General features: G+C 44.3%; 1 protein-coding gene across 2 annotated transcripts in view; it reads left to right on the top strand.

The window, feature by feature from the left end:
* Positions 1-20,351, top strand: part of LOC143028637 (integrin alpha-IIb-like) — a 641,228-nt gene that overhangs the window by 320,007 nt on the left and 300,870 nt on the right. The gene's annotated exons all lie outside the window — the stretch shown is intronic.

Raw genomic sequence — 20,351 nt, 5'->3', positions numbered from 1 at the left:
CTCATCCAACTTCCATTCATGTCTGTCATTGAAGTTCCTGGATGCTGTATCAGCTAAAGTATTATCACTCCCAGGAATGTAGGAACATGTGATCCAGGAATCATTGTTTAGACACCAGTTCCAAATATCAGAGGAGACATTGTTACATGCTATTGACTTAGTGCCTTCCATTTCACTGAAGTAGTTAACTGCTGTAGTGTTGTCACAGAAAACTTTGATGTGCTTTCCTCTGACCTCATTTGCAAAAGATTTTAATGTAAGGAGCACAGCTATGAGTTCCTGGGTATTAATGTGAAGCTTCTTTTCCTCTGACGTCCATCTTCCATTGACTGACTGATGATTTATGCAGCCACCCCAACCTAAGTCTGAAGCATCTGAGTATAAGACAATTTCAGGAGTTGGGTGAATTATTCGCCTATGTTGGGTCTCAACATGTTTGATCCATCAAGTCAGGTCCGTTTTCATTTCGTCGGTGATCAACATTTTATCCTCAAAGTTCCCATAACTCCTTCGCAATGCTGTAATCTTTGCCGATTCAAGGTGACGATAGTGTAATTTTCCAAGTTCCACAGCTGGGAAGGCAGCAACTAGAAACCCGATCACGCTGGCTACTTCTCTGATTTTGTCACTAGTCTAGCTATTAGTTGTTTACATCCAAGTAGAATTCTTTCTTTCCTACGTATTGGTAAGGTAACAATCTTTTTGTCCGAGTCAATGACATTGCCAAGGTATTCGATACTTTTAGTGGGTTCTTGTCTTCCCACTTCCAAATTTCCATGCGCCTGGCTTCCAGGATGGAAAGGGGGATTTGGCTGTGATTTTGCTTTTGAGTTTTTCCGCCTCTTCAATTTGTCTTGCGGATTGCGAGAGGTCATCCCCAAACAGAAAGTGTGACATGGGCACTTTGTCAGAGCATAGGTGTGAGTACTTTTGATTTATTTCCCGTTTGATGTTAAAACGGCGAACCAAATTGTTACGGTAGTTGGTATGACCTAACAGTGCCAGAGCACCATCGATCATGCCCACCTCATTGGCCACCACAGCGTTACCTTCATCCTGGGCCACTTTGTCAAGCACCGAAAGTGATTTGATGATGATGGAAGCTGTCTTAGTTATATCTTTATTGACTTCCTTCATGCGTAAGTCTGCTTTTTTAGTGCCCTGTTTTAGCGCCTCCAAATTTTGCATATTGCACTCAACTGGGGATAAAGCAGGGCAATTACTGGGCCTCTTGGTACTCTCGCCCTCCGCAATTTCTTTATAGGTGTCCTCCCTCATGCCGTGGTCAAATATTTGATTGACCATGTCTGCTACATGTTTGGCAACATGTCCGGAGACTTCTTCAACTGGACCGAAAGCCTTAGAGAACTGCATCAAAATACTGCTAATAGGGAAATCTTTATGCAACTCACCTTCTTCACTGCTGCTTCCGTCGGAGATAAAACCCGAAAAGTTATCAGGAGAGGGCGTAACAGGTCCCGCTTCCTTTTTGGTTGTCTAGCACAGATTTTGCAACGTTAAAACAAGTCCATTTTCGTGAGTAATTCAATGGTAGAATTAATGCAATCATAGCATCCAGAAAGAGAAGCACTGCTCATGAGAGCGTCATCAATAAAGCTGGTGATGGTGAAGCCTTTTTCTCTTAAAGTAGCAAAGATAGGTTTCACGAGTTTGGTAGAAAGTCTGGGTCCTTCTGAGATTCCATTTGGGGGACAGGTGAACTGATAGACTTTGCCATACCATTGAAAGCAAAGGAATTTTTGCTGTTCTTCCGCTATTCTAATAGAGTAGTAGGCATGTTTAAGATCCACAGATGCCATATAGTCCCCTTCATTTATCAGTCTGATAGCTTGTTCAAAGTTCTCCATTTTGATATGGATATAGGGAATGTGGTTTAATTTTTTTGTTCCGCCAGGCTAAAGTTAAATTCCACATTCTCAAAACACAGGTAACCGATATCATTGACATTAATATTCAAGTGACAATGTTTGAATATGTCTAGAATATATGTATCACTAGTGATTTTTCCCCCACTCATGTACAAATCTGTGAAGGGAACCTGCCACAAAGTTGGTACTTGCCTGGTTTATTGTCGGGGAGTGCTGCGTCCCCTGCCTTTGGAGTTTTTTTAATCCAAGGCCTGCCGAGCGTAGTAAGGCCTCTGGTCTCCCCTATGTACTAGCCTCCGCTGTCCATAGGGTTGAACGCTTTTAGTTGATCCATATCACTCCTCAGTTCAGCGATGGCTTCAGTACAGTGTGCCAAGGGGCTGAGGAGTCGTCATGTACTTGGAAAGCAGTACGTGACGTGGAGCCGTCGGGTGCGGGGGAGTGGGGTTGCCATGTCTTTTAAACTTCGATGCGTAGCGCCAACGCGAGTATTTCTATCCCGATGGGAAGTACTGTTACTTGACCCGCTTGATTTATGCTTGTATTTGCGAGTATGTTGGTTTGTCTCTCCTCCGTGAGAGGAGGCGCCCGACTTCCTGCTTGTATGGGTATGCGTTTCGTCGGAAGACGACATAGCGGTTGTGACCGACGGAGTCGTATGTACGTTGTCGTATTTACCTGATAATTTAGTGAGTTTCGTTAAAACTCAAAATGAGAGCGTCGTAAACGCTTATTAGATGATAAAATGAGCGTCGTAAACGCTTATATTATATTGCAAATTGAGCGTCGTAAACGCTTATATTAAATTGCAAATTGAGCGTCGTAAACGCTTATATTATATTGCAAATTGAGCGTCGTAAACGCTTATATTATATTGCAAATTGAGCGTCGTAAACGTTTATATTTGCAAATTGAGCGTCGTAAACGCTTATATTATATTGCAAATTGAGCGTCGTAAACGCTTATATATTGCAAATTGAGCGTCGTAAACGCTTATATTATATTGCAAATTGAGCGTCGTAAACGCTTATATTATATTGCAAATTGAGCGTCGTAAACGCTTATATTATATTGCAAATTGAGCGTCGTAAACGCTTATATTGCAAATTGAGCGTCGTAAACGCTTATATTGCAAATTGAGCGTCGTAAACGCTTATATTATATTGCAAATTGAGCGTCGTAAACACTCGAATGCCAGGTCAAGCACTAGTAAGCAGGGAACGGTTGATATCTACGTGCGACAGAGTAAACAATCTTGACGACCGTTCGGAACGGCAGTGCGTAAAGGTGGGTTGACACCTACGCACTTTTTTGTTGCGACGTGGGGTCGTGCCACCTCGTGGCGGAAACACCCCCAAAATGTGCCAACATGTTGCGACGTGAGTGCGAGGTATTGCGGCATGGCATGAGGTTGTATTGCGATGTCTTACGCAGTGCCGCGACGTGGACGCGGTGTTTCCTTGCGAGGTGTCACGGGATGAGGCGAGGCGTTTACTCACCCTTGCGACGTAATTACGCAGTGTTGCGAGGCACCTGCGTAGTGTCACGAAGTGTCACATAAAAAGTGCCCAAGCTACCAGGGGTATATATAGTGCTCGAAGCCTGAGGAAGTCACTCACACTACTGACCACCATAGAGGAAGGATCAAGAGTACTACACAAGACGGGAGGCAGACAACATGATTGCCAGTATTCTTTTGGTAACTGCTGCCTATATCATCGAGAAGTATTGGACAAGAAGACCCGAAGAACGACAAGAGGAACCACCTGTGGCACCGATGGTACAAGCAGGAGTAAGAAGAAGAGCTAGAAGAACGACGTGGTGCCGGGAATGGCTGACGAGGAGATCCATATATGGAGATTATGACCAGCTGCTACAAGAACTACACCGAGAAGAATACCATAAGGGGTACAAGAACTTCGTCCGGATCGAACCAGAGATGGTTGACCGCATTTCCCCAATGCTCACCAAGAAACAGACGTGAATGAGAGATCCTCTAACAGTGGGATTGAAATTGGCTGTCACCCTCCGTTCCTGGCAAGTGGGAACTCCTATACAAGTCTGCAATATAGTTTCCGAGTCTCCAAGAGTACGATTTGCAGATTTTTGCCTAAAGTGTGCAAAGCCATCATCGACACCTACAAACATGAAGTCCTGAAGTGCCAGTACAAGTTCCTGTACGTCGACGTAGGTGCCGAAGGAGGTGCTGATGCTGGTGATGGAGGAACCTGGATCAAGTGTAGCCTTCATCATGCCATCGAGCAGAACCGAGTGCGATTTCCTGAGAACAGCACTCTGCCGAACGATGACACTCCCATCCCCTTCCACATAATAGCAGATGATGCCTTCGCCCTCAAGACAACGCTGATGAAACCCTACTCCCATACATCTCAGGTTCACCATGAGAAGATCTATAGCTATAGGTTGTCTCGCGCACGTCGTGTGGTGGAGAATACATTCGGTATCCTGCAAATGAGATTGCGATTCTTCGGCACCACCATACAACAGGAACCTAAAGTAGTGAAGCTGCTCACCATGTGTGGATGTGTCTTGCACAATCTCATACTCAACCACTATCCCTTTACTCCCACCGATGTTGACCGCGAATTTGCTCAGCACAACATGCTACCTGGAGCTTGGAGGGAGGAGCCGAATCTCATGGAACAACTCATGCGTCGAAAGGGATCAAACTACACAAGACAATCAAAGGCTGCCCGAGATTACCTGGCCTACTACTACGCTTCAGAAGCAGGGCCAGTACCTTGGCAAGAAAGACTTGTCTATCCCAGAGGACGACCAACACAAGTGTAGATGCCTCAAATGTATATAAAATGAAAATGTATGTCTCACCACAAAACCTGTTCTTTTCATGAATAAAAATGTCTTAAGTCAAAATTTGATATAATTAGACAGACGTAGTGAGAGACAGACAGAGAGACACACAGATTTGAATCTAATTAACTCTATGTGCCTTTAATACAAATGTTTGAAATAACCAGTCTGTCTTCCTTCCCTCAGCCACTTCCGGATCAACCAAATCTCTTCCCCTAGGGAGACTCATCTTCTCCTCCTCCATAATCCTCCCCCGCCCCCCATCCCCGAGGGACACTCGAATGAACAGAGCAGGTCAAATGCGGTCAGTTCAGGAGGATGAGATGTCGTAGGGGATTAAGAGGGTTAACTGGTCAATTTTACTTTAAGTTTATTGTTTGTATTAGTTACGACTATAGACCCGTCGTACGTCAAGAATTAATATTTACGTATGTACGTAAATATGGGCTTATGTGCACGTGTGTGCTCGTGTGTACTCATGTAGACTTTAGTAAGATGCGAGAGACTTCTTCCTCTCGTGCTGTCCTCTTCCTTGCTGGGGCACCACTCTTGCTCTCCTTCTTCTCTATTTTCCCGAAATCTGTCCTATTCTTCTCAAACAACTTCCTCACTTGCAGGAAAGTACAGTCGGGGAAGGTTGCTGCAAGCTCTGTCCACAGGGTCTCCTTCAGTCTGGGGTTGCACCACTGCTTGTCTCGCTTGTTGTAGAGAGGTGGATTCTGCTTCACAAACTCAGCAATCTCAGAAACTTGGGCATCCGTGAACGGATGTCTGGTATGTCCCTCTTGCTGGGCCGATACCTCTCCTTTTGTGATTGCTGTAGTCCACTAGGTCCTCCCACAGGTTCTTCTTCGACAACAGGATCGTCAGCAGACTCCGCCTCCACCAAAATCGGAGAAAGGGGCATCTCCGGTTCCTGGGGCTGGGGCTCCTGGGGCTCCTTAGACTGCTTGGTGGTCTTACGAGGCATTGTAGAGGTTGTAGTAGAGAGTTTTTCGGCATGTGCGGGAAGATGAATGATTGATGCTGTCCCTAGTGACCCTTTATATACCACCCACGCACCGGTATCAACCAATCAGCGTTCAGTACACGACTCCCCTCGGACCAGCTCGCCAGACATCGTAAGCTGTGCGCAAGGAGGGGTAACATTTTGGGGTAAGACCTCGCAAGAAGTCGCACGGCGTCGTTCCTGGCGCGAGGTGGCACGAAATGGCACGAACCCGTGCGACATCTTACGAGATGAGTGTACAACGTCGCAACACCAATGTTGCGAGGTGGCACGATGTCGTCACCTCGCACCACTCCGCGACAAAATATAAAACTGTTTTAAGAACCTGGCGATGTGTACCAACCCCCTTGGGGTTAGAAATCACAAAGTTCAGTTTCTTCGTAGAATGTAACCAACCCCCCTGGGGTTAGGCATCACAATGTTCAGTTTCTACACTTTATTTACAGTTCACGCACAGTTCTCTATACACTATGATACACAGGGCAAGTCATACACCGACCCTCTTGGAGCTGTGCACTCCGTTTTTGTGGGGTGGAAGTGCTGTCTGTAGAATTCTGAGGTGCTGTTTAGTCACCTTGAAAACAATTTTAATAGGAAAATCCGGCCCTTTACATGGTTGTTGTTATTTCATAAATTATCTTTTATATCCCTTTTTATAATGTATAATATATCCATGGGGCAAGGGTTGATTACTACTGTGTTATCGTGTGTTATTCGGAATTGGCGATCGACCGCATTTATGTGTGCGTTCGTATGTCTGTGTGTGTATCTTGGTTCCGAGTGCTCGATTACTGTTAGGTCAGCTTTCCTGCGATAAGTGCCAGGTCAGCTTGTTAGGGCGGACGTGTCTGGCGACAGAATGTCTGGTTGATGATTGTGACACCGCTCACATGATTTGTGGAAATGGTGATGTGGTTATAGTGATGTATACATATCGCCCTCCCCCTGGGGTTAGGTGGCACCCGGCACCTAATGTTATATGGTTAACAAAATATTGATACATATATACAATTATATAGTTATATAGTCAGAGACACAAAATCTTTGGGTGGTTATATGTGGAGAAGGGTGTGTGTGTGATGTTGAATTGATTATGAGGTCCCAAGAGGACATGTTGAACCAGAAATAATGGGTATGCTATGTTGTCTCTGAATGGGGAATAAGGTTGTGTTTCACCAGTATTACATATATTTTCAACTATCATATAAGAGTTTATATGACACTCACATATCACTTCTGAGAACTCTTATCTGTGAGTTTGTATAGGACTATAGTATGTTTTGTGAGAAACTCTTATCTGTGAGTTTGTATGGCACTATAGTATGTTTTGTGAGAAACTCTTATCTGTGAGTTTGTATGGCACTATAGTATGTTTTGTGAGAAACTCTTATCTGTGAGTTTGTATGGCACTGTGGTAAGATATTGGTGAGACACAAGGTAAAACTTATCCTAGGTTTACAGCAATTTGGGAAAAGAAAAAAAAAACTTTTTCAAAGACTTATTTCATGCAAAAGTATTTTGTTAGTATTATTAGTATAAAAATGATGATTAAGAGTGAGAGGGCAGTGGAGGCATAGGGTAAGATTTTGTAGTGTAGATCTAAAGAGTCTATATCAAGAGTAGTTGATTTATTTAGGAGACGTACCATGTCTATCTTAATTGGGAGGATGGTATCGGGGACCTTAGGGAGGGGTGGAAGTGTTAGTTGGGTTATGGGACCTAGATCGTGGGTGGTGTTGAGAGTGCCTTGGTAGTGGAGTTTGTTAGGTAGGAGCATTGAGTCCATCATATAGATGTGGCAGGTGTCTGGTAGAGTGATAGAGCCGTTGATCTTATGATGGGAGGGTGGTTTGTGTAGGCATATTACGGATACTAATGTGGGGTGGGGAAGAAATAGAAGTGTTTATGTCCTACGTGGGTGTGGTGTATTTGAGTGTTGTCTGAAAATCGAAAGTCACATGTCCCGGAAAAGTTGACTTTGGGTGTTGTGAGTTCTGAGAGGCAAGGTTGGGATTTGGTTAATTGGAAGTGGAATGGGTAAGCTGGGCAGATATGGAAGTTAGGTCGTGCTATCTTGCAAGTTGTCATGGTTTCCGGTGAGGATTGTGAAATCCATTGACCGTCCGTTGATTTTAGGATGGTGGAGGTTGGTAGGTTGAGGGTCATGGTGCGGTTTTGGGAAGGGTAGGGGAAGGGATAAATTTCCCAAAGGGAGAATCTTTTGATCGGGTCCATAGGTATGTTGATAAGGATAAATTCTTGAAAGATAGTTGATGCTAAGATGGGGTAGTAGTGTTGTATTTCGTTCTTGAGAAAGAAGGGGGTGAGTTTCAATATATTGTGAGCTTGTCGTAATGTTTGAGTAAGTTGGGTTGGAGTGATCATTTGAGAGGTGACTATACCTGCGTGGGCGTTCCAAATGTCGCTCTGGACAAGATTACTGTGACTTATTAATCTGTCTAGCTGTTTGTCGAGTTCATTTAGGTGGTGGAGGAAGAAGAGGGCTATTTGTGAATGGGTAATCTTAGCTAAGCGGGAAGTTGTGAATGTTGTGAGGTGATTTATCTTGTCAATTACCGAATTTACTGAGGTGGCGAGGAGATCTATGTTTTTTGAGTTTAGGTTGATTAGCTTGCCTTGCTGGTGTAGTACCTTTGTTATATTTTCTATGTGTGAGTGAACCGTATTTACGTCTTGTTCAGTTGCGGTGCCGAATAGGGATTTAGAAATGATACCTATCAAGTTAAAAAGTCCGCGTTTGGCTCTATTGTTCTTTGGGGATTCATTTTCTGGGTTGGGAAGGTGGTATATTGTGTATTTGATGGTGTTCATTTTTTCGTGTAGGGCGTTGACGTTGTGGTATAGTGTCATTGAGATTTCGTAGTTTTGATCTGTGGTGTTGGGTATTTGGGTGGAGATTAGTTGCTCTATTTGTAATAGGTTTTTGTGGATTTTTATGAGGGGGTTTATCAAGAGTTCAGGAGAAATACGCATCTTGACCATGATGGAGTCTTCTACGCATGCGGTAGTGCCGTGGTTGTTGACGATTGCTCCTGGTATCAGTGTGGGGATGGTGAGTGAGAGGTGGACGAGAATGGGTAGCAGAAGTAGTGGTTGCATCCTGTGGATGAAGGTTATGTTTTAGTGAATGAGGATATGTATATCTGACTCTCGCTAAGGTTATAGTGGTCGGAAGGAAGTAGAGGAGGTTTGATAGATATGCGGAAGGGAGTTCTTATTGTAATTTGGCCATTTTAACATCCACTGAGGGATGCATGACGTCCTGCATCTTCAGGGGCGAGAGCTAGAGTGTATGTTTTAGTTGCGTCGACGCAGTGTCATGTGATGGGAATTGCGCTTGGTTGGGTTATTTGTTATTCCGGTAGGTGGGTTCTGGTTAGGAGGTGGGGGTTGGGTTGAAGTTAAGTTTAACTTTCCTCAATTTCTCTCCGTGTATGGTTACGGTTGTGTGATCGGAAGGGTCCGTTAGTAGGAAAATATTGTTGGGGAGTGAGGTTGTGACTGTGAAGGGGCCTAAGAACTTGGGTTTGAGTTTGTTAGTTCTATTGAGTCTCTGACCATGGCTGTGTCTCCAAGTGTTATGTTAAGTGGAGATGATCGTTTGTGTTGTTTTGTTATTGTTCTTTCTTGAGCTGCTTTGAGGTTTTCTCTGACTTGTTTGTATATACTTTGCATGCCTCTTTTTAGGCATTGGGTAAGGTTATCTAGGTTGTATAAGGGGGGTGGTGGTTGGTTGAAGATTTGGTAGGGTAGGCGCATTCTTTGGCCAAAAATGATCTCATGGGGGGACATCTTTGTTGCGGAGTTGACTGTGCTGTTGATACTAGCTTGTACCTGGGGTAGCCAATCTTCCCAACTGTCCGTAAGATCGTTGGCCAAAGGTCTGAGGATTTCAAGCACTTTTCTATTAGTGCGTTCTGTTAGTCCATTCCCTTGTGGGTGGTAGGCAGTGGCGAAGGTTTGATCTATGTTGTATAGATGTGCTATTTCGCGCATTACCTCGTTCTTGAACTCTGAACCATCGTCAGACAGCATTCGCCTGGGGATGTTGTATCTACAGAATATGTTGTTAACCAATGCTTTGGCCACAGTCTCTGCTGTTTTGTCCTGTAGTGGAACTAGGATTGTGTACTTTGACAGATAGTCGACTGCCGTGAGTACATAATTGGAACCTTGATGGTTCGTTGGCATTTTAAGTAGGTCAATGCCAAGTGTTTCCCATGGTTCAGCAGGGAGTGGGATGTCTTTGATATTGAGTTGTTTGGGGTCAGGTCCTCTGAATTGGCTGCAAATTACACATGAGTCTATGTGTGTGGTTATATCTTTTTTTCATATTTTGCCAAAAGTATGACTGTCTGGCGGTATTCAGTGTCTTATCCCTGCCTGAGTGGCCTCCCATTGCACTGTCGTGCAATATGTGTAGGACCTTGGGAACTAAGGTTTTGGGAATGACAGTCACTTCCCTGTCGTTAGTGGTTCTCCTTATGATTCCGTCGATCAGTTTGAGTTCTTGTATAGGGACGGGTGGTCGGGACTGTAAGGGTGTTCTTGAGAGTAGATGTTGTTTTACTTTAGACCATGTCGGGTCTTTGTCTGTTTCCTCTCCAAGGTCTTGCATAGGGATACAGGTTGTTTTTGCTAGGGTAGACACGTGAATCTGTCTGCTTAGTGAGTCTGCAACAACGTTAGCTTTCCCAGCTAAGTATGTGATCTTGGGGTCAAATATTAATAAGGTGGTTTTCCACCTAGCTATTCTGCCATGTAGATCTTTTGAATTAAAGAGGTAGACTAGGGGTTGGTGGTCTGTAAAAATTGTGATCTTGTACCCTAGTATAAGATATTTGAAATGTTTCAGTCCCCATATCAATGCAAGTCCTTCTTTGTGGGTAGTTGAATAGTTACTTTCAGGCTTATTCAGTACTCTACTTGCGTAGGTTATGGGGTGCTCTTTCCCGTTTTCGTCTTTCTGCTGTAAGACTGCGCCTATTCCTTTAGAGGAGGCGTCGGTGTAAGGAAGGAATTCTTTCTTCATGTCAGGAAAGGCTAGGACAGGGGCTGTGGTAAGAGCATGTTTAAGTGTGTCGAAGCTTTGCTGTTCCGCTTCAGACCATTTAAAGGTCTCGCCTTTCCTTGTGAATTTGGTGAGAGGGGATGCTATGTGTGCAAAATTTCTTATGAAGTGTCTATAGTATGATGCAAGTCCTACGAAACTTTTTGTTTCCTCTGCGTTTCTGGGGGTTGGGAAATTGGTTATTGTGTTTATTTTGTCTGTGGTTGTGTGGATGCCTCGGGCATCGACCTTATGGCCTAGGAAGGTGAGTTCCGTCTGTAGAAATTTACACTTTCCTAGTTGGATTTTCAATCCGGTGTTTTTGAGTCTTTTTAGGACAATCTCTAGTACATGGAGGTGGTCAGTTTGTGTGGGGCTATAGATGATGAGGTCGTCTAAGTAGACGAATAACGAGATTCCTATCATATCGCTGAAAATGCGATTCATTGATCTCTGTTGGGTTGAGGGGGCATTCTTAAGGCCAAAGGGCATGCGCTCGAAGTGGAAATGTCCCTTATCTGTGGAGAATGCAGTTACGGGTTTTGATTCATCAGTCAATTCCACTTGCCAGAAGGCTGACTTAAGGTCAATTGTGGAAAATACTGCGTTTCTGTTACCTATTGATTGTAAGACATCCTGCATGGCAGGGAGTGGGTGTGGGTCAGATTGAGTTAGGTGATTTACTTTCCTAAAATCTACAACAGGGCGTAGGGTTCCGTCTTTCTTAGGGACTAGGAAGAGGGGACTGTTCCAAGGGGAATCTGAGTGAGAAATTACACCTTGGTGTAACATATCATGCACACTGTTGTTTACCTGGGTTTTCCTACTGTGGGGTATGCGGTAAGCGGGGGTGTATGAGGGGGGGTGTTGGGGGGGATTTGGATGTGGTGTTTAGTTATATCACATTTGCCTAGAGGTTCGCCTTCTAAGGCGATAGCCGATCTATTCATTTGGAGGAGGTTTAGTAGCTTGTCACGCATCTCTCCGTTGGCTGATGTTGTGATTTGGTTGGGGTGGATAGGGGTGAGGGTTTGTGTTTGTCTTACAGTGTTGATGTGTTGAGGGAGTGGTTCCTGGATTGGGGAATTATGGAGGTGGACTGAACAAATGTATGTGTTCTCTTTAATTTTGCGGTGTTGGTCTGAGAGATTCGTTAACATAGCTAGGGTGTGTTTATTTTCTGACACTACATCCCATGAAGATTCTAGGGTTATGTTATTTATTCTTGACGTATCTGGGTCAATTATGACATCCTGATGTTCTATTGGTCCGGGTATGTATAGTGGAACTGTTATTGAATGTCTAGGGGGTATAATGACTGTGTTAGACATCAGTGCTTTTGAGGTGACATAAGGTGGTGGACGGAATGAGTAGCTCTTAGTTGGAGAGGGGTTATTTAAGCCAAATATACATGAAAGGGGTTGTGTGTCTGGGTCGGGTGTTTCAGGAGTTTTGGAGATGTCATTGACATCTTGGAAGGAGATTTTGTTGGTATCTAAGTTAATTATTGCCTTCCAGTCCCGTAGGGACTTAAACCTATTATACCTTGTTCGTCGAGACTCCATTCATCAGCTAAGTGGAAGGATGTGAGGCCTACCTGGGAATTGTTTACTTCTATATTTATATCAATCATATCATGAAGTGATATGGTTGATCCTTCTATTAGTAGACCTTCTGTGTTTGAGTACTGGATTTGGGGTGGGTCATTAAGTGCTTCGTAGAGAGCTCTGGGTATGAGGTTCAGGTTTGTTCCTGTATCAACCATCATGTCAACACTTATTTGATCTAGTGTTACTTTTAGAGTGATATAGTTGTGTGGTGTGTCGGACGTTCCTATGGTGGTTTGGTGCGTGAGGCTGGTGCACGTTCCCCCAATCGGTGTTGAGTTGTATGTGTTGTGTGGGAGGAGGGTGTTTGTCGAGGTGCCGTAACTTGTTTGTTTGTTCTCTGATGAGGTTGTGGTTGTGATTTTTGTTGAGAACATTCCTCGTTGGAGTGAGTTATGGTTTTGTGTAGGTTGCAGTATTTGCCTGGCCGTGTTGGTTTTGACATGTTGGGTGGTCTGGGGTGGGGGCGTGAGTTGTTTGATTTGTTGTTGAGCTCTACATTGGGAATCTGTGTGGGAGGTAGTACCATGAACTGAGCAAGGGGTAGTGCGGTGTTGTGCCTGCGGGTGTTGGTATTGCTGTGCTCTACATTGAGCATCTGTGTGTGTCGTTGTCCCATGAACTGAGCAAGGGGTAGTGTGATGTTGTGTTAGCACTTGTTGTTTCTGTATGCAGTCTCTGGTGTTGTGACTTGTTGAAAGATGGTAGGAACACCAGGTTGAAGGTTGGGCTGTATTGGAGCTAGGGGCCTGCTGTGACTGAAGGCTATTCAGTTTAGCATAATGGTGCTGGTCAGAGAGGGAGATTTTGCAAGCGTTGGTTATGTCTAATATGTATGTGTAAGCTAATGGGTTTCTAGTATTTAGATCCCTTCTAGTTGCTTCTCTATGACACTTTGGTGGAAGTTGGGAAGGATAAAAGCCTATCTCTAGGAATGTGTATATGTTTTCTAATGTCATTGCCTTTTTTCCTGAGGTGTCTGTGAAGGTCCAAGGGCTGTTATTGTCCAGGTTTTCCCTAATTTGTTTTATTGCATTGGCAACATTGTCTTTGATGTTAGTCTGTTTTTGAGTTCTAGTGTTATTTAGAAATGCGAGGAGAAAGTTAATGTTGTTTGCTTGTTTGTTCTGAAAGACATTTAACAGATGCTCCTTATAATAGCTATATGCAATTCCTGCGGCTATCAGACTGTCTAGCATCCGAGCGGTAGACCTGTGCTCGTCAGATGCTTCTATTTTCTGGCGGCATAGATTTATCTTTTCTAAGTCAGAGTAGTTTGGATTTTTTGAAAAGAAAAGGTCACATGCCGTCAGGAAGTCAGTGATGGAGAGTCCGCTAGTTTGAGAGAAGGGGATTTCGGTTAGAGGGGAGATGGTTTGGTAGTTATTGATTATTGTGGGTTGGTGTTGGGCAGTATGTGGGGTAGTTGGCAGTTGGGTTGGGAGGGGGTGTTGTGATGGGGGTTGTGGGTGAGGATGCTGTGATAGAATTGGGGGGGTAAGTATTGTGTAGGGATGTGGGATGAAGGCTGTTTGATTTGACGTTAGGTTGGGAGAAGGGAAGGCTAAGTTCTCATATGCATGGGTTGAGGGGTTTGGGGGTTGTTGTTGGGGATCTAGTTGAGGGGTAACTTGAACTTTTGGTGTGGAGTGGGGGAGGGGGTTGGGGAGTTGGTATAGTTGGGTTGGGTTAAAAGGGTCTTCCTGTGAATGGTCATGTTGTAAGGGTGGGTTGTCAACGTTATCCTCGGGAATTATTCTAGAATCTGCCTTAGGTGTGGCATGGTCAGTGTCATTGGGGGATTTGTCTTCTTTAGAGGGGGAAATGAATACATCAAGTAAAGTATAAGGCGTCAATGGGTATACAATGGGGGTATATAATATGGATATGCAATAATAATGTGATAAGATTATAACAAAAAAGGTACATATAACAATATAGATATATAAATTATTGTAAAAGTTGAAAAGGTATTAAATGTAAATAATAAATTGGGAAAATACAAGGTAATTATGATTAATGTATAAAATTATCCTAAAAAGAAATAGTATAACAGTTATGGATTGGTAACAAATAAATATATATATAGACTTAATAGTTAAGGATTTGAGAATATGCAATTGTTAAAGAAAAATATTCACAAATAAATGTAATGGCACTTGTTACGTAGTGACCAATTTCTTAATGTAATACTTGCAAAGATAAGTGAGTGGTTATCTTAGTGACGTTAAAAAAAATTAAGTATAATGATATTTGTTTCGTTTAAGTTATTAATCCACTAGTGGATGCATTGTTATTTTTAAAGAAAGAATGAGGTTAGGCTGTTGTGATTTTTAGAAGTATTCAAGATAAGTACTAATTATTAATGTTACGTAGGCTAACGTGAATTTTACGTGCCTTTGGCACGTGGACAGGCTGTCCACAAATTTACAGTGGACATATCAATGGATATGGGGTACCTAAATACGGCGAGCCCTATCGGCTGGTACGCCGATGTCTGGCAGGGGCGGTTTTGCAGGGGTAAGCAATTGTAGGCGGCCGAAGGTGGCGGTCGGTGGAGGGTAGGTTGGGTGGTTGGGGTGGGTTTGCGGGAATGCTGACTGGGTGTGACGAGCAGGTCGTTAGGCGGGTCTGTGCTTAACTGATGTGAAGCTCCTGGTCTGGGTGAATGATGCTCGCATGGTATGGAAAAGAAAAGCGAGTATCAGGGGGATTTTAGGGGGTAGACGAGAATTATTAATATAATAAAATGATATGAAGGGGGGATAGATTTATAATATATACCTTTTAGAAGTGGTTAGGTAGTTTGGAGTCGGTGATGACGATGCCCGTTATAGTGTACAGTGTATTGTGCGGTTGATGAGAAGTCAAAGGCAGACGATGTCAGCTACGTAGACGAGGTCTCGTGCTTCTCAACGGTGGGCGTGGCTGGCTTGCTTCGGGCTGAATAGAATTAGGTGGTTTCTAGGTACCAGTCTCTTTGGAGGAAATGGGATGCGGTTGGTGCTGCCACCAGAATGTAACCAACCCCCCTGGGGTTAGGCATCACAATGTTCAGTTTCTACACTTTATTTACAGTTCACGCACAGTTCTCTATACACTATGATACACAGGGCACGTCAGACACCGACCCTCTTGGAGCTGTGCACTCCGTTTTTGTGGGGCGGAAGTGCTGTCTGTAGAATTCTGAGGTGCTGTTTAGTCACCTTGAAAACAATTTTAATAGGAAAATCCGGCCCTTTACATGGTTGTTAGTTCATAAATTATCTCTTATATCCCTTTTTATAATGTATAATATATCCAGGGGGCAAGGGTTGATTACTACTGTGTTATCGTGTGTTATTCGGAATTGGCGATCGACCGCATTTATGTGTGCGTTCGTATGTCTGTGTGTGTATCTTGGTTCCGAGTGCTCGATTACTGTTAGGTCAGCTTTCCTGCGATAAGTGCTAGGTCAGCTTGTTAGGGCGGACGTGTCTGGCGACAGAATGTCTGGGTGATGATTGTGACACCGCTCACATGATTTGTGGAAATGGTGATGTGGTTATAGTGATGTATACACGATGTCGTGCCATTTTACACGTTTCTTGCGAGGTAATGTCACGATCTGGCACGATGTGGAGTACGCTTTCTTGCGAGGTGGCACGACCCCACGTCGCAACATGTCGCAACAAAAAAGTGCGTAGGTGTCAACATACCCTAAGGGTAAGTTGACACCTACGCACTTTTTTGTTGCGACGTGGGGTCGTGCCACCTCGCAAGAAAGCGTACTACACATCGTGCCAGCTCGTGACATGACCTCGCAAGAAACGTGTAAAATGGCACGACGTCGCCAGGTTTTTAAAACAGTTTTATATTTTGTCGCGGAGTGGTGCGAGGTGACGACCTCGTGCCACCTCGCAACATTGGTGTTGCGACGTCGTACACTCATCTCGTAAGATGTCGCACGGATTCGTGCCATTTCGTGCCACCTTGCGCCAGGAAGGACGCCGCGCGACTTCTTGCGAGCTCTTACCCCAAAATGTTACCCCTCCTTGCGCACAGCTTACGATGTCTGGCGAGCTGGTCCGAGGGGAGTCGTGTACTGAACGCCGATTGGTTGATACCGGTGCGTGGGTGGTATATAAAGGGTCTCTAGGGGCAGCAACAATCATTCATCTTCCCACACATGCCGAAATACTCTCTACTACAACCTCTACAATACCTCGCAAGACCACCAAACAATCCAAGAAGCCCCAGCAGCCCCAGCCCCAGCCCCAGGAACCGGAGATGCCCCCTTCTCCGATTTTGGTGGAGGCGGAGTCTGCTGACGATCCTGTTGTCGAAGAACCTGTGGGAGGACCCAGTGGACTACAGCAATCACAAAAGAAGAGGTATCGGCCCAGCAAGAGGGACATACCAGACACCCCTTCACGGATGCCCAAGTTTCTGAGATTACTGAGTTTGTGAAGCAGAATCCACCTCTCTACAACAAGCGGGACAAGCAGTGGTGCAACCCCAGACTGAAGGAGACCCTGTGGACAGAGCTTGCAGCAACCTTCCCTGACTGTACTTTCCTGCAAGTGAGGAAGTTGTTTGAGAAGAATAGGACAGATTTCGGGAAAATAGAGAAGAAGGAGAGCAAGAATGGTGCCCCAGCAAGGAAGAGTACAGCACGAGAGGAAGAAGTCTCTCGCATCTTACTAAAGTCTACATGAGTATACACGAGCGCACACGTGCACATAAGCCAATATTTACGTATATACATAAATATTCATTCTTGCCGTACGACGGGTCTATAGTCGTAACTAATACAAACAATAAACTTAAAGTAAAATTGACCAGTTAACCCTCTTAATCCCCTACGACATCTTATCCTCCTGAACTGACCACATTTGACCTGCTCTGTCCATTCGAGTGTCCCTCGGGGATGGGGGGGGGGGAGGATTATGGAGGAGGAGAAGATGAGTCTCCCTAGGGGAAGAGGTATCGTTGATCCGGAAGTGGCTGAGGGAAGGAAGGAAGACAGACTGGTTATGTCAAACATTTGTATTAAAGGCACATAGAGTTAATTAGATTCAAATCTGTGTGTCTCTGTCTGTCTCTCACTACGTCTGTCTAATTATATCAAATTTTGACTTAAGACATTTTTATTCATGAAAAGAACAGGTTTTGTGGTGAGACATACATTTTCATTTTATATACATTTGAGGCAACTACACTTGTGTTGCTCGTCCTCTGGGATAGACAAGTCTTTCTTGCCAAGGTACTGGACCTGCTTCTGAAGTGTAGTAGTAGGCTATGTAATCTCGGGCAGCCTTTGATTGTCTTGTGTAGTTTGATCCCTTTCGACGCATGAGTTGTTCCATGAGATTCGGCTCCTCCCTCCAAGCTCCAGGTAGCATGTTGTGCTGAGTATCTTCGAGGTCAACATCGGTGGGAGCAAAGGGATAGTGGTTGAGTATGAGATTGTGCAAGACACATCCACACATGGTGAGCAGCTTCACTACTTTAGATTCCTGTTGTATGATGGTGCCAAAGAATCGCAATCTCATTTGCAGGATACCGAATGTATTCTCCACCACACGACGTGCGCGAGACAACCTATAGCTGTAGATCTTCTCATGGTGAACCTGAGATGTATGGGAGTAGGGTTTCATCAGCGTTGTCTTGAGGGCGAAGGCATCATCTGCTATTATGTGGAAGGGGATTGGAGTGTCATCGTTCGGCAGAGTGCTGTCCTCAGCAAATCGCACTCGGTTCTGCTCGATGGCATGATGAAGGCTACACTTGATCCAGGTTCCTCCATCACCAGCATCAGCACCTCCTTCGGCACCTACGTCGACGTACAGGAACTTGTACTTTGCATCTGCGACGGCCATGAGTATGATGCTGTGGAACTTCTTGAATTTATAGTATAGTGATCCTCCTTTCTTGGGCTTCTTTATAGGGACATGCTTTCCATCAAGTGCCCCTCCACAATTATGGTAGTTCCACTTCTTCGCGAATACTTCGGCGACCGTATCCCACTCCTCAGGAGTTTTGGGGCACTTCAGGACTTCATGTTTGTAGGTGTCGATGATGGCTTTGCACACTTTAGGCAAAAATCTGCAAATCGTACTCTTGGAGACTCGGAAACTATATTGCAGACTTGTATAGGAGTTCCCACTTGCCAGGAAGCGGAGGGTGACAGCCAATTTCAATCCCACAGTTAGAGGATCTCTCATTCTCGTCTGTTTATTGGTGCAGAGCATTGGAGAAATGCAGTCAACCATCTCTGGTTCGATCCGGACGATATTCTAGCACCCTTTATGGTCTTCTCGGTGTAGTTCTTGTAGCAGCTGGTCATAATCTCCATATATGGATCTCCTCGTCAGCCATTCTCGGCACCATGTCGTTCTTCTAGCTGTTCTTCTTCTTGCTCCTGCTTGTACCATCGGTGCCACAGGTGGTTCCTCTTGTCGTTCTTCGTGTCTTCTTGTCCAATACTTCTCGATGATATAGGCAGCAGTTACCAAAAGAATACTGGCAATCATGTTGTCTGCCTCCCGTCTTGTGTAGTACTCTTGATCCATCCTCTATGGTGGTCAGTAGTGTGAGTGACTTCCTCAGGCTTCGAGCACTATATATACCCCTGGTAGCTTGGGCACTTTTTATGTGACACTTCGTGACACTACGCAAGTACCTCGCAACACTGCGTAATTACATTGCAAGGGTGCGTAAACGCCTCGCCTCATCCCGTGACACCTCGTAAGGAAACACCGCGTCCACTTCGCGGCACTGCGCAAGACATCGCAACACAACCTCGTGCCATGCCGCAAGACCTCGCACTCACGTCGCAATATGTTGGCACATTTTGGGGGTGTTTCCGCCACGAGGTGCCACATTTTGGGGGTGTTTCCGCCACAAGGTGGCACGACCCCACGTCGCATCAAAAAAGTGCGTAGGTGTCAACCTACCTTAAACAACTGATGGACCGGCTGGGTGAAGCGTATCTCATATGTTTGCGAACCCTCAGCAGAATTGTGATTTGCTGATATAAAATTTGTTTTTAATTCTGTTCCATGTAATAAGAACGTCGTTATTTTCACAGACTCCATGAGCATTGTATCCTCTCTAAATACATTATTACCTCGTCACTTTTTAATCCAAGAAATACAGGACTGGTTGATTCTCATTAACAACAGAAAGAAAATAAAAGTAAACTTTTGCTGGGTGCCGTCCCATGTGGGTATCACTGGAATTGAACAGGCCGATGCTGCAGCCAAAGCCGCCACTAGGCTCAACCATATAACAGACCAAAAGATCCCACATACAGACTTCAAACAAGTAATTCATCATTATACAATGGAAAAGTGGCAAGAACAATGGACAAGGCTGGACAGTAGTTACAAGTTAAAAGAGATTCACCCCTTGGTGAACCCTTGGAAGTGTCCTTCTTTGGACAGAAAGTCAAGTATTCTTCTAACAAGATTGAGAATTGGCCATTCCTACATTACCCATAAATTTTTGAAGGCAAGTGGAGCAGAAAGGCTGGCTCCCCAATGTCCCACTTGCCAAGTAGTTTTTACAATAAAACACATTTTAAATCAGTGCCCTGCATTCTCTAATAAGTGCAGGGCAAATTGTTTGACAAATTTATCTTCTAAACAAATTTTAGGGGAGGAAGCTCATGTGAAGAATGTTGTAAAGTTTTTGAAAGACATCGGTTTATTTTATGAAATTTAAGATTGTGTATATGAGTGCTTGTGAGTGTATGTTGTTGTGATGTGTTTTTATGAATGTTTATTGTTTTTACTGTTTTACTTGAATTTTTATCTATATGAGATAAATATGTGCTGAATGGCCTACCGGCTACAGCGCTTGGCCTTCAAGCCAAAAAATTTCATAAATCAATCAATCAAATCTCCTGTATACTACAATTAGGTAAATTAGGGAAATACATCAGTCACTCTCACATAAAA

This window comes from Oratosquilla oratoria, chromosome 9 (assembly GCF_046742065.1).
Source record: "Oratosquilla oratoria isolate Oo_2021 chromosome 9, ASM4674206v1, whole genome shotgun sequence".
NCBI lineage: Eukaryota > Metazoa > Arthropoda > Malacostraca > Stomatopoda > Squillidae > Oratosquilla > Oratosquilla oratoria.
The sequence above is the reverse complement of the archived record's forward strand: the minus strand, read 5'-3'. Positions and strand labels throughout refer to the sequence as shown.